This window comes from Protopterus annectens, chromosome 3.part0, assembly GCF_019279795.1.
Source record: "Protopterus annectens isolate FY-2018-M chromosome 3.part0, PAN1.0, whole genome shotgun sequence".
Lineage (NCBI taxonomy): Eukaryota > Metazoa > Chordata > Ceratodontiformes > Protopteridae > Protopterus > Protopterus annectens.
Genome location: NC_056731.1, coordinates 859,359,742 through 859,373,694, shown reverse-complemented (window position 1 = coordinate 859,373,694; position 13,953 = coordinate 859,359,742).

Sequence of the window (13,953 nt, the reverse complement as noted above, 5' to 3'; positions counted from 1 at the left end):
TCTTAAACATCTGTTCACCAGCATTTTATTGACACTGTTTATGTATTTATTTTTGCCACAATTGGATAAGGGGTTAGAGAACACCTTAGAAATTTTGGAAAAGGAGGGCTGAAAAATCTTAGAGATTCCCTGTTTCAACTTAGCCGTTTTGTCACCAGGGCCAGATCCAGCACAAGCTGACCAAGCAGCTGACTGGGGGGCCCAGCACAGGAATGAAACATAAAAAGAAAAATTACTGCTGTCCTTGTAACTTACTGCTTTGTTTTGACTGATATCCTCCCTATACATTAAGACTTGCTGCTTCTTTGTTATCCCCGTAACCTCCTCACTCCACATACATTTAACTTGTTGCTGCTTTGCTAACCCTTTAACCTGCTGCCACATTGTGAGTGATTGCCTTGTTATACATTTGGTTTTCTTCTCACTATCCAATATCTGAGCCAATAAGAAGGACCCTGAGGCTCAAATCAAAGAAGCACGGTATTTTTTTGTCTGGAATGCAGATGCAGCAGTAGGTAGTATCTTCTGCTTTGCAATGAGGGAGCTCCCAGAGTTCAAATCAGAGAAACGTGTTTTTTTTTTTTTTTTCCAACTTGTCTGGAATGTATCAGTAGGTAGTATCATCTGCATTTCAATAACAGAGCTCCTGGAGCTCAAATCAGAGAAGCGTGGTATTTTTTTTTTTTTGGCTTATCTAGAATACAGCAGTTAGGTAGTATCTTCTGTCTTTCATTTAAGCTGGGAGAAGATATTTGGATATCTCTAATGAAAGCGTATTTTTTTTTTCCTTACAACTGGAACAGGAGCAGCAGAATTCTCCTAAAAGCACTGTGAATTAGAGAAAGGATTTCTTCTGCAGTTTGAAAGGTATAATGCAAGTGTGCAGATGAGTGTGTTATGAGTGCGTGTGTATATGTCTGTGTGGTTATGTGTGTAATGTCCTTGTCTAGTTAAGTGACTTGACAGAATCAAACCATATACCTAAGGTCCAGGGAAGAGTACAGTTAATCCTCCACACCAACTGGTAGTCTGCTAAATGTCTCTGATTTTGCCTCATATTTATGCCCAGTGGTTGAGCAAGTTACTTAACCAGACTGCTTTGTTGCAACAGAAAATTTGGGTTATGCTCCTCAGTGGTTCCCTGGATGTCAAGCCAGTTAGGGTATAAAGGAAGGAAACTGAATTTACTAAACAAGCGCATCATCATATGAGCAATGCTCTTTGAATGTGATCCTCGGTTTCCTTGTTCTGTTAAATGTTGACAGTGTGCTTATTATTTTGCTGTGAATAAACTGGACAATATGAAGTATTTTTAACTAAGAATACATTTTTAATTTAGCTTTTTTTGTTTAGAGGCACGTGTATGAAATGTGATATGTTTTGGTTATAACACTGGCAAGCATTTAGTGCAGATGAGTACGGCTATGAGCTGCTAAAGATTTGCTTCCTGTAGTTTAGAGTTTGATTCCCTCAACTTTCATTCGTCTTTCTTTTGACTCTGAACAAGTTAGTTCACCAGAAAATATTCCTGGGATGCTCCTGAAAAGGGACACTTGTGTCCAGTGGGTTGTCCCAGCCTGTTAGCAAACACATTACACATTTGTGTTTTGAATTCCTGCACCCTTCACATGGTCCCTCTATTAGTACTTCCATAAACAATATTTGAGCATGAATCCCAGCATGTCTCTTGTGGTTTAATGGGTTGCAAAGTAAATGTTCACACAATTAGTTTTAAGGGAAGAGTTTACTGTTTCTCGTGCTAAGTTTGTTCTATTTTTGTTTAGAAAATGGCTTTGGTGTTTTTTCTATAAAATTTGGACTAAAAATGAAATCCAAATCTCTGTGATAACTGTAAAAGTAAAGAAGAAAATAATATTGGCAATGACAGGTTTAAAAAGTCGACTACTCTACCTGGGGCCCCATTTGACCATGACCTAGCCCTGTTCATCACACTTTTTGATAAACTCTGCAGCAGAGGAACTAAAAACTAAATCTATTTCCAAAGGAGAACTTAATATCTAATTTTTCACATCATCTGAGAGGTTCTAAGAATGCAGCCAGGCAAAATTCCTCAAAACAGTACCAGTGGCCATAGCCCTGGGAGAAGTATCAAATGAGTCATACATAAACTGTAGACAATGAGTAGTGACTTGTACACTGGAAGAAAGTAAATTATTTAAAGCAGATTTTTCCTCACAAGAATAAACTGCAGACAGACATCATACTTTCACAATTAGAATAAGCTTTAACAAATGAGCCTGACAGTTCACAATTCTGAAAATCAAAGCTACAGAAGCACACGTTTTCCCTCATACTTATCAATTATTTCAATATTCCTGTTAGAACGTATAGGATTGGAATACTAAATGATTAGCAGAAGTAGGATCAACTAAAACTATAGCTGCTGGTTCAGGTTTGGGATGAGTGTATGAAAACTTAAAAGACTGACAAAATTTATACAATCTGTCTTTTTAGGGGCAGCAAGCTGACTATCAGAAAAACTGCAAGCAGTGACACACACATTCTCTAAAGCTGACAACACTGGAGGAATGGGCGAAGGATCTGGAAATTCTTCCTTTAACAGCTAGCAGTGCTTTCTGAAGGACCAAGAATCCTCAGTGCTCTCCCACTGAAAACATTGGCACATTCAGGAAAACAAATAGTGAAAGTGACCCACCACACATATCAGATATTGTGTTCTCCTCTGAGTCTGACTCAGAAAACTGAGGAGAAAACCCTGCATCTGTCCCTTCATCTTCCTGTCCAGATTTAAAATCTTGAATCTTTTCAGGAAAACAGGCATCTCTATTTCTTTTACCAGAAACCACCTTGTCTTATAAGAAGGATCACTAGCCTGTTTAAACATTGAGCCAGATTTACCAAATTACTCCTGTCTAGAGAAATTTGATGGGGACTAGACATATGTTTAGTTTTCTGTTTGTTTTTGACAGGAAAAATGGGGCCAACAGTATTGTTAATGGCAGCAGTAGCTTCCACAAGGATGGGCACAACATTTTGACTAAAACAGGGAAGCCTTCCCTGTTCCTTCTCTGAGGACTGATGAGAGGTCCTCCCTTGCCCACTGAGGGAACCCCAACAACCCAGAGGATGTGGCTAACTCCTATCCATCGTATCTGTAGGTACTAACACCAGAGGATCCGGGGTAAAAGACAAGTGGTCCAAGGAATCAGCTCTGGCCACAGAAGACTCACCCACTTGTGGATGAGGCAAACTCTTCGCCTGCTGTGATGACAAAGGCTGTTTGCTTAACTTTTTCTTTTTGTGGCTGGAAGAAGGACCAGTTACGGGAGTGGTGGTTTGTTTCATGGTCAAACTGAAAATGTTGTCCTTTTTCTTGCAAAAAAATAAACTAAAAAGCATTTTAATACACTTTGCCAGTTCCAAAAAATAAACACAATGTCTCTACAGAAAAATGTTTTTTAATGACTTTAAACTTTTTTCTGACAGAAAAAAGTGCACTCCCATTTAAAAGTACAGTTAAGTATTATGACAGGCGGTTAAAACACAAACTCTTAGATTAAAATTAACTTTACTAAGCAAGAAAGTTAATTAAAACAATAACATTTTTATGTGGAAGGTGTTTCCCAAAAGGAAACTTATCTACCCAGCAAAGGAAGAGCACAAGCTGACCATCGGCCCTTGAAAAGTCCATAGAGGAGCGATCTCTTAAATGGCAGGAAAGCTCTGAAGGGCTTGTCATTCAAACCTGTGTTTTTAAGCAGCTTAGTTTGAGCTGCCTAATAGTTTGAGTGTGTGGGAGGTTCCCTGAAGCTTTGGAAGCTATACGGCTGCTATATCCTTGGCAGAATACAACTCATATAGCTAAGGCTTCTGCAGTAGTGATCAATCTGATGATCATCTTCAACTATCCCACTACAAACTGGGGAACATACACAACTTCCAATATGCAGGCCCACAGATTAATGAACTTTGTCAGCACAAATACTTGGAACCAGTTAGTCTGTACACCCCCTGGAGAACCAACAACCAGAAATTTGCACCCACCCATGTGTAACGTCCTCAATTGTCAGTTTGGACAATAAAGATGTCTCTTTTAAAATTAAACTAAAACCTATGATCCCAACTAACCCTTGAACATTTAGGAATTGTTCCAAAGCAAATCACCCACTACTGAGTGATATCCTGTTAGTACTGCAAGCCTGCACCCACAAACTGCGTGACCTCTGCTGCCTATTCAGATTTGTTCTTAGAAACCCAATACCATCACAAAACAGCTAAATATAGGCAGCTGTCCTCATCTGGAATAAACACAGGACTAACTCAAAGAGCAAGCCACCCTGACAGAATCTTGACATCAGCAAGTTGTACAACAAAAGCAAGAAAACCATGGCCTAAACTAGGAAGTGTAAGCTCCAGCAAGGCAAGGAACCCCTCATCAAACTAAAAAAAAAAACACTCAGGAGTCTTCTCAAATCCACCAAAGCCAAACCTGAGGTAAAGACAGCCTTGCCAGCAAAGGACAACCACAATGCCTTCTTCATCAATGTACACAACCTCAAAAGTGACACATGACAGTAAACTGAACTACCAATACAGAGCTTGGGGATATAGCATACCTACTGGCTGTTCTAGCTCAAATTTCTCACCACCTTCCCCATGACACCTCTCAAGAGATACCCTTGATCATGACTCCCCTGGCTATCACTAGCAAACAAGTCCCAAAACGTTCTCCAAGGTAAAAAAATACTGCATGTATGGGCCCTTGATAATATCCCTGGATGTCTCCTGAGTAGCATGAAACATAACCTATTGAGCCATATAAAATCACCATTCAAACTTAGCCTCCTAATTTATTTATTTATTTTTTATTTTACATTTGTTGACCGGGAAAGTCCAACTGGATATATGTCCATTTTCAGCGGAGGCCCGGGGAGAAAAGCTCCAAATACAGTAATGAAATTTTGAAAACATAGTTAAAAAGGATTTTTGACTATTAAGACTCAACTTAAGCTATAAACATAATTAATATACATATTTTTTTACAAGTACAGTCATAGAGAATAGCATAACACAGAGAGCTATTACATAGCTAAACAAAAATTCTTTAGGAATAGTTAAAAAAGGGAAATCAAAGCAAGAGGAATCTAAAAAAGGGAAATAATCAAAGCAAGAGGAATCCAGTACCAATAGACTTAAAAATGAGAAGCAAAAGGGAGGCAGTGTCAGTCAGGATTTGAGCATGGACATAGCCATTGTGATTTTAGGAAGGTTTTAAGCTGTTGTTTGAAAAGAGGAGTGGATGTCAGGGATGTTAGTATAGAACTTATTGTTAGTACAGTATAGCATTAGGATGCTAATGTATAGCAAAAGACTGCAACAGTTAATCCTCTACACAAGGACGGGCCATCTCCTGATTCCAGTAACTACAGACTCATAAGTCTGACTAGTCTCATATGTAACACTATGTAAAGAATTATCATGGATATTATAAATAAAGACATATGAAACCTTCAGGTAGTGGATATGACACAGTTTGGTTCCATGAATGGCAGATCACGCCTATTCAAACCGGTCAAATTTTTGAGAAAGTTACTAAAATTATGGATGACAGCAAAATGGTACTCACTTCCTATCTTGACCTGGCCAAACCATTCAAAACTATTCTCCATTTGGGCATTATCTACAAACTCACAAAACTAGGAGCAAACCCCTATGTCACTCATTGGAAAGCCAACTTGCTCAATAATAAGACACACATAGTCAGCCTAGGGGACTCTTCTTGTACAAAAAGTCAGTTACTAGTGAATTCCCTCAAGGGTCAGTGCTGGGGCCATTCCTTTTTGGCATCTTCTTTTTGGAAATTAAAGCTAATGTCAAAGGCCTACTGTTGACCATGTTCATGGATGACTGCAAGCTTGGCACAATCACAGAACCCCCAAGGACTCTAATATCTCCAAGAAGGCTTTTTGCAAAGTAATAATTGGTGACAGATGCATGGTTTAAAACTGAATGGCAAAAAATGTATAATAGCCTTTGGGAAGTTGTCCACCCCTGGGAATTATCACACAGACAATACACCACTAAGAGCAAACTCAGTTATTATTATGTGAACAGTGATTTGGACTTTGACCATCATGTGTCGACTGTTCTAAGGAAATTATTCTACATTGCGTAACTTATAAACAAGGGTCATGCCATCCAGATCCAAGAATGCCATTCAACCTCTGTACTTAGCCCTCATTAGGCCTATCATGGAGTACAATGCTCCCATTGATATTTACCTGACTAGGCATATGCAACAACTGAAAGACCCACAGAGGTTCTTCACAAAAGAATACAAGTGGTAAACCATACAAACTATGCAGACCACCTCAAAGCCTTATTTTTATGGTCAGTCTATCACAGATTACTGAGGGGTGACCTATACAGGACTTACAAGACATTCTCTGATCAATACTGAGATATATGCTGCACAAGTGCAAGTCTTGAAATGACTCATTTACATTTGTATACTGGGATGAAAACACAGGGCAGTGCTCTCGGTGGACACCTGGAGAGAAAAGCCCACATTAAGTTCAATAATACATTACACAACAACTTTTCATTAGTATTAGAAAATGTGCATGCTGAGTGGACAACCCAACCCATTGTAAATTGAGCATTTACCAATAGAAAAATTTGGCCGCTGAAGTACTACTTAGCGGACAAACATTTCTACTAATATATGCTACCAAGGGCAGACCAAATATAAGAAAAATCAGACACATTCTGTAAAACTAAAGAAACAGAGGAGTACCTGATTTTTCTTGTATTTCTGTGCTGTCTTGGCAGACGGACACCTGGAGAGAAAAGCCCACATTAAGTTCAATAATACATTACACAATAACTTTTCATTAGTATTAGAACATGTGCATGCTGAGTGGACAACCCAACCCATTGTAAATTGAGCATTTACCAATAGAAAAATTTGGCCGCTGAAGTACCACTTAGCGGACAAACATTTCTACTAATATATGCTACCAAGGGCAGACCAAATATAAGAAAAATCAGACACATTCTGTAAAACTAAAGAAACAGAGGAGTACCTGATTTTTCTTGTATTTCTGTGCTGTCTTGGCAGACTCTTGTACCTCTGAACTGTCAGGATACTTAGAGAATATCCGCATTTTTGCCTCATATTAATGAAAAAAAAACAATGGAGATGATTTACTATGCAAGTCCCATATGCATGTTCAGTACATCAGAAAGTGTGGAAGAAAGTGAAAACAATGCGGAGGAACACTACAACGACATTATGCAAAGACATTATTTAAGAAAGTAAGCAATTTCTTTCTTAAATAATGTAATTGTATAATAGCAATAACCCACAACTGGGTGTCGGTAATGCTGGATTTACCCATGGGTAAATCCAGCACTACACACTCAGTCATGGGTTACTGCTTAAATATACAACATGCACGAGAGATGAAGAAGTAAATGAGTCTTACCAACATATACCTTACACAGTAGATTAAACATGAGCAGGAAGAGTGAACTAATACTTAGATTACTTTGTAAAGGCAGAGCATATCATTGCTAAGTTAGGCATAGTTGGGAAAAGGACAAAGGAGCAATGGTTAATATTACATATTTGCTTCACTTGATACTAGCTAGGTAGGATAGATATAGTTACTGCAGTACTGAGGGAGAGAAGTATATTACTTTAGTTGTGGGTAGAGTAAGAGCAGGACCAAGTGTTAAGCAGAATTGAGAGAGAAAGTAGGTTAATCTAGCTAGGGGTGGAGATAGAGCAAGATCAAGTATCCATTAGATGCTACCTTAGATCCTGTTTAAAGGATTTAAGCATAGTTTCTAGTCTTGGAATGGAATGTTATTCCACATTTTAGATATGTGACATGTGAAAAATGAGATGACTGCTGAATTGTTAGATTTGGAAACACTTAATATGTTTTTATCACTTGAACATAGGTTTCCATTTGGTATATACTGATGAAGAACATTGGCCTGGCTTGGGCATTTTTCAGGGCTTTGGATAAGAGTATGTGTGCTGCTCAGTTGGGAGTAAGAAATGCAGTGACGGTGTTCTAACCAGAGCAGTTGTTTTAAGGCTAAGCAATGATGTGACCTATGCTGCAGGTTAGCTGCAAATTTAACTATTTTGTGAAAGCACTGTTCAAGTAGCTTTGATTTGGGTATCTTGATGACTGATAACAATGGGGGCTCCATAGAGAACACTTGGAAGTAGATATGCTGTGGATATGTGTATTTTGGCATGTTTCATTAAATAAGGCTTAATCCTGTAGAGGATTCCATGTTTTGATGGGATTTTTTGGTTGCTTCTCTTACATGGAGTTCAAATTTTATATTTTTATCTATTACTCCTAGTAGCATGGTGTGTGAAACTATTTCAATTGTGGTGCTACTGGAAGAGGTTAAGGTGAAGTTTGATTAACTGCCATGGAATAGTTTGGAATGATGAGTAGTTTGTTTTGGGGGGGCTTCAATAGCAGTTGTGAGTTGCTGACTCATGACTCTATGAAGAGGAGGGATTTCTGAGTAAATTGCACTTTTTCAATGGTTTTAGCTACACAGATTTTCACTGAGTCATCTGCATACTGTATGACTGACACATTTTTAGATATAGGAAGAAAGGAGGAAGTGCCGGTGTTCCATCTGACTGCTTGTTGTCTGTCAGACAGATAACTAGAGTACTAGGACGGATGTTCCATCTTGTTCACTGGTGGAGAGTTGGTTGAGAATTTTGGGATGGGACATGGTATTAAAGGCATTTGGACAGACTGAGTAATACTTGTGATATTTGACTATCACCATTGCAATGGAGGTTAATGGAAATACAGATACTGTGGAGTGCAGAGTTAGGTTTGTGCTGTGGACAAAAGCTGTCTCAGTAAGATAGAGAAGATTATTGTCAAGTATAGAGTTTAGTAATTGTTGATGAGCACATTCTTCTAGAATTTTTGATACTGGAAAGAGGATAGCAATGAGATGATAGTTGGTCAAGTCTGTTGATTTCCTACGTTTATGAAGTGGCAAAATGTAGCACTTCTTCCAAAGTACAGGAACATAGCTCTCTTTGACAGAATAGTTTGTAAAGATAGATATTGGGTAGGCTAATACATCTGCTGCTAGTTTAATATACTAAGTAGAAAGATGGTCAGGGGCGAGTATTGTTGGTTTTAGTTTGAAGAGAAGTTTTTTTGATGATGGAAGTTTGTACAGGTTTGAAGGATATTTTTGCTTGTATGGAGGATGTTCTCTTGTAAAGGCAGCGAGGCAGAGGTTGTGTCTTTTATGACTGAAACTAATGTTTGAATAAAGAAAGTGCTGAATTGACTAGCTATACTCTCTGAATGGTTCATTGTTGTGGGGATGGTTCGGTAGTGCCACAAGGGTGAATGGGTTTGTTTATTGATGACTAGAACATTTTAGGATTGGTTTAGCTTAAGTTTTGTAGATCAGTGCAGAAAGATCTTTTGTCCGATTTGATGTTATTTTTTTGCTTGGTTTCTGAGCTTTATGCATTGCTGGAGGTCGGATTCAGTTTTGTTTTTTCTTCCAGTATCAACAGGTTTTGTCTCTATTTTTCTTTATCAGCTTTGTTTGTTTGGTTAATCAAGGATCTGGGTAAATACCTACTTGAAAGGCCTAAACTTCATTTACAACATAAATAGAACATGTTGGCTGGTTAGGTATATGTCTCAGAGACTACCTCTGTTCTGGAACAGGTCTCCCTTCCATGTGAAACAGAGCTCATCCCTGACTCTATTGCAATACAACCTGGACCAGTGGATGGGGAACTGGAATGTTAACCCTGGATTGGCACCTATGCCCCTTTTAGACAGAGGCAGCTTGTAAATGCCACCTAAACCCAACTATATGCTCTTGGGTAATTGATCCTGTCATTTACAAAGGGGGAAAACATGACTAGGCTTAAAAAGGCCTCCTAGGTCTGTTAGCCTAGCAATTGCCTATAGACCTGCGTCACACCCTCAGATAAAATACCAGCACTTGTCCATGTGGGATTAAGATCTGGGGTGGTTTTCTTCATAAAAGTCAATAAAATGAAATGTTTGTCGAACTAAAATATAAAAAGTTAAACTTATCACATTGTTATGAAATGACAGGGCACCATGTCTGCACAGCTCATCTGCAGCAGCCCAACATAGCAAAGGATCACATGTGCTGCAGTCCAAATAGAAGAGGACCACATATTATTTAAAGGACCAAAGAAAACTACAGTCAGGTGAGAAAACTAATTTAAAATTTAGATTACACCACTATGTCAAATCATATGAGCAGAAGCAATGGAAATTTTTATTCTGGTATCACTTAAAGATATTAGAGTGTAAAACGCAGTCTTAGCTGCACTATGAGAAGGGCAGTGATTCACATTCTGCATGCATTCACCAATAAATCCTGTCTGGTTTAAAGCACTAATTATATCTTCTTTCCTTATGTTTTAGTAGTTCTTTTAATAAGCCAAAGGACCTACTCAATTTTCCATGGCTGAATTGTCAAAATTAATGCAAATGTCCCTTGAAGGACTGCATTAAAATGTTGCTGAATAAATGCATTTTGCTAGCACACAGTGAAATATCACTCAGTTGTTTAGTGTTGCCTCAGAAACTTTTATTAACACAAAGTTCAAGAGGTCATAGCTTGTCAGTGCAAAAGGCTGAGATCATTCTATTTAGTTCAACTGATTCCAGTGCCTTCTGTACAGCCCTTGATGAGAATCTTAATTAAGAGCGGCCTCTAATCTGAATATAACTTCACTAGTGTTTCATTTTGTTGACATATGGTGTCTAAACTTCACTTACAGAGAGCAGCACAGCATCACTTTTGGCTCACTGATATCCAGAATTAATAATAAGGTGCCCTACGTGGTCAGATGTCAGGTGCTGCTTTTTGCCCCCTTGGACTCACTTTAGTTAGAAAATAATTTGCTGAGCAACAGAACAGTGTAAGTAAACACTGACATCACTTCACAGACTTCAGACCTCAACCTACTTAGCTTGTTACTTATTTTTTAAAACTGCTGATGCTACCAAACCTACATGCCTTGTTTTAGGTACAGTCTATGGTGGTGTCTGCACTGACCATTTGGAATGTGGCCTACAAATGGGGGGATCCTATACCCTTTATCAACATGTACCCTGAGTCTTCACTTCCCACATAACTATTACCAACTTGGCATATGGGAATTTGGATTTATGTCTCATTTGGGTAACAGGTGACTGAGTAGTGTAACAGCCTTCTTCCCAACTCTTACATGGTGCACTACAATGTCTGTACTGGAATATGAGCATAACCACCTTGTGAGGGGACAAAATACACCTTTTTGATCTTCCAGCATTAAAAGGTTATCTGCAAAATTCCGAGCCAATGAAAATACATGTAGTTACTTGGCATAAGCCTTGAAAGGCCACCAGTTACAGAAGACTACATTGGAACTACTTGTATCCAGTACAAGAACAAGTAAAGTGGATGGAGTTCCAGACTACCACTGCCATCAATGCTGCATCAATATTCTGATTTCTGTTTCAAAACTAATGAGTAACATTCATGCAGCTCCCTCTTAAGTATAGTCATCCAGTTAATTAGTATTGGAGACTAACAATGCTTGACTGCAAACTGACCACCATTTTCATACACACATCTATTTTGCTGGTTCACAGTGCCACATGCTGATCTGGCAGACCCCTGCAGATCTCACAGTTTATGTAGTATTTCTGAGTTCTTGCTCAGTATTGTCTAAAATTAAAGCAGATTTTCACCTATCATTTCAGAAACAGTCTGCCTCCTTTAGAAGATGCAAAAGGCATTAATTGTTGTTCTTCTTTCAGCTTTTCCCGGTTAGGGGTCGCCACAGTGGAACTCCGGTCCGCTAATGATTGGCAGCAGATTTTTAGGGTGCCAAGGTGCCAGCTCGATGCCCAACCTTCAACAAATGCACGCCCATTCTACACATGTCATTCAAACGCCACTCGACCGCAGGGAGGACATGCAGACTCCACACAGAAGGCGCTCCAGCCGAGAATTGAATGGGAGAACCTCTTGCTGTGAGGCAACAATGCTACCGCTGCACCACCGCGGCAAATCGAACAAGCAAAAGGCATTAATCCACACTGTAAACTTTACAATTGTACTCTCCCTGTAAATAAGTAATTACATTGCATTTCTTCCAAAACTATTTTATTATAAAAGTTAAAGTTTTAAGGAAAGGATATGATCCTATCTAAAGCAGTAACTGAGTGAAAATGTAAATACTGACCCTGTTAAATGTAATTAAAAACAGAGATCTTGCGTTCTCTGTTGCTTTTTTCAAAACTGTCTCGATATGTTAAATGGGTTTAACATACCGAGACAGCTTTAAAAAAAGAGACAGAGATTCTCCGTTGCTTTTTTTAAAGCTGTCTTGCTATGTTAAACCCATTTAACATAGCGAGACAGTTTGTAAAAAGCAACGGAGATCTTGCTTTCTCCGTTGCTTTTTTCAAAACTGTCTCGCTATGTTAAATGGGTTTAACATACCGAGACAGCTTTAAAAAAAGCAACGGAGATTCTCCATTGCTTTTTTTTAAAGCTGTCTCGCTATATTAAACTCATTTAACATAGCAAAAACAGTTTGTAAAAAGCAACAGAGATCTTGCTTTCTCCGTTGCTTTTGCCCACAGTTCTGATGTACTGCATAGGCATACGCATGCACAGTACATCAGAACTGCTGCAGAATACCAGACAGCTGCGGAAGGGCAGCAAGGAGGCATTATACAATGCCATTATTTAAGAAAAGTAATTATTTTTTTCTTAAATAATGTCATTATAATATAACACGCCTGGGTGTGGGTTATGCTGGATTTACCCACGGTTGGCTTTGTTTGGCCACGCCAACCGTGGGTAAATCCAGCATTACCCACACCCAGGCATGGGTTATTGCTATAATATAACACAGAGAATCTTGTAATACTTCTACAAGCATTTCTTTTCAGAAGATATTTAAGTTTAGAAAAGAACATAAACTAAGGTTAGCAACCTTGGACCTCATCTGTAAGACAATTTCATAACCTGAAAACAGATTAATCTTTGACTCTACAACCATGTCACGTTTTGGGACCCCAAGAAGAAAGCAGAATACCACATCTTTGGGAAGAAAATATGGCAATACAATGCTGCTTAGGTGCCTATTTGTCAGTGAGTAAAATAGTTTAAGCAGCAATCACATGAAATCTGACTGATTTAATTAGGTATGTGTCTATCATAAATTAACCAAGAGAAATATAAGTGTTTAAGATAGTAATCATAACTGTAAATCTTCGAGGAGTGGTCATTACACAGAGGATTATGTTTGGTAGTCTCTGATCATAACCTGTTATGTGTTTGAGAAATAGACGCAACAAATTTATCTCAAGAACACATAAAAGATATTTATAACCACAGACCTGATAATAATCCCTTGTAATTGCTCCGGTATACTACTAGTTTTAAAAAAGTGAGGTAGTGGGAAATATTTAACAGCTTTTAAAGCTGCTGGCTGATTACTGGCTGTGTGTAGAAGTGTAAAGCATTTCACAGCTTTTAAAGATGCTAATTGGTTTCTGTTTTCATATATGTATTAAGATTTTTTTTTCATTTACCTTTTTTCAATTATAACTGTAGATGGGGGTTAAAATGTGTGTGTAGCTGGTTTCGCATGCAGTCCTGTGGTAACTGCAGTGCAAGATTCACAATTATAACAGTGACATTTTTAAGAACCTCACTACAACACTATTTTTCTCTTAATTCTGGAGCATAACTGGTACACTCCTTGCATGACATTGGATTTACTTACCTCTCTGCTCCAATTTTATCAGCTACCCCATTCTTCGTTACTAATCCCATAGCTCATGCCTACATTCTAAGGTACATGTCTGAGTGACTGAGCAAAACATATGCATCCATCTATCTACCTGT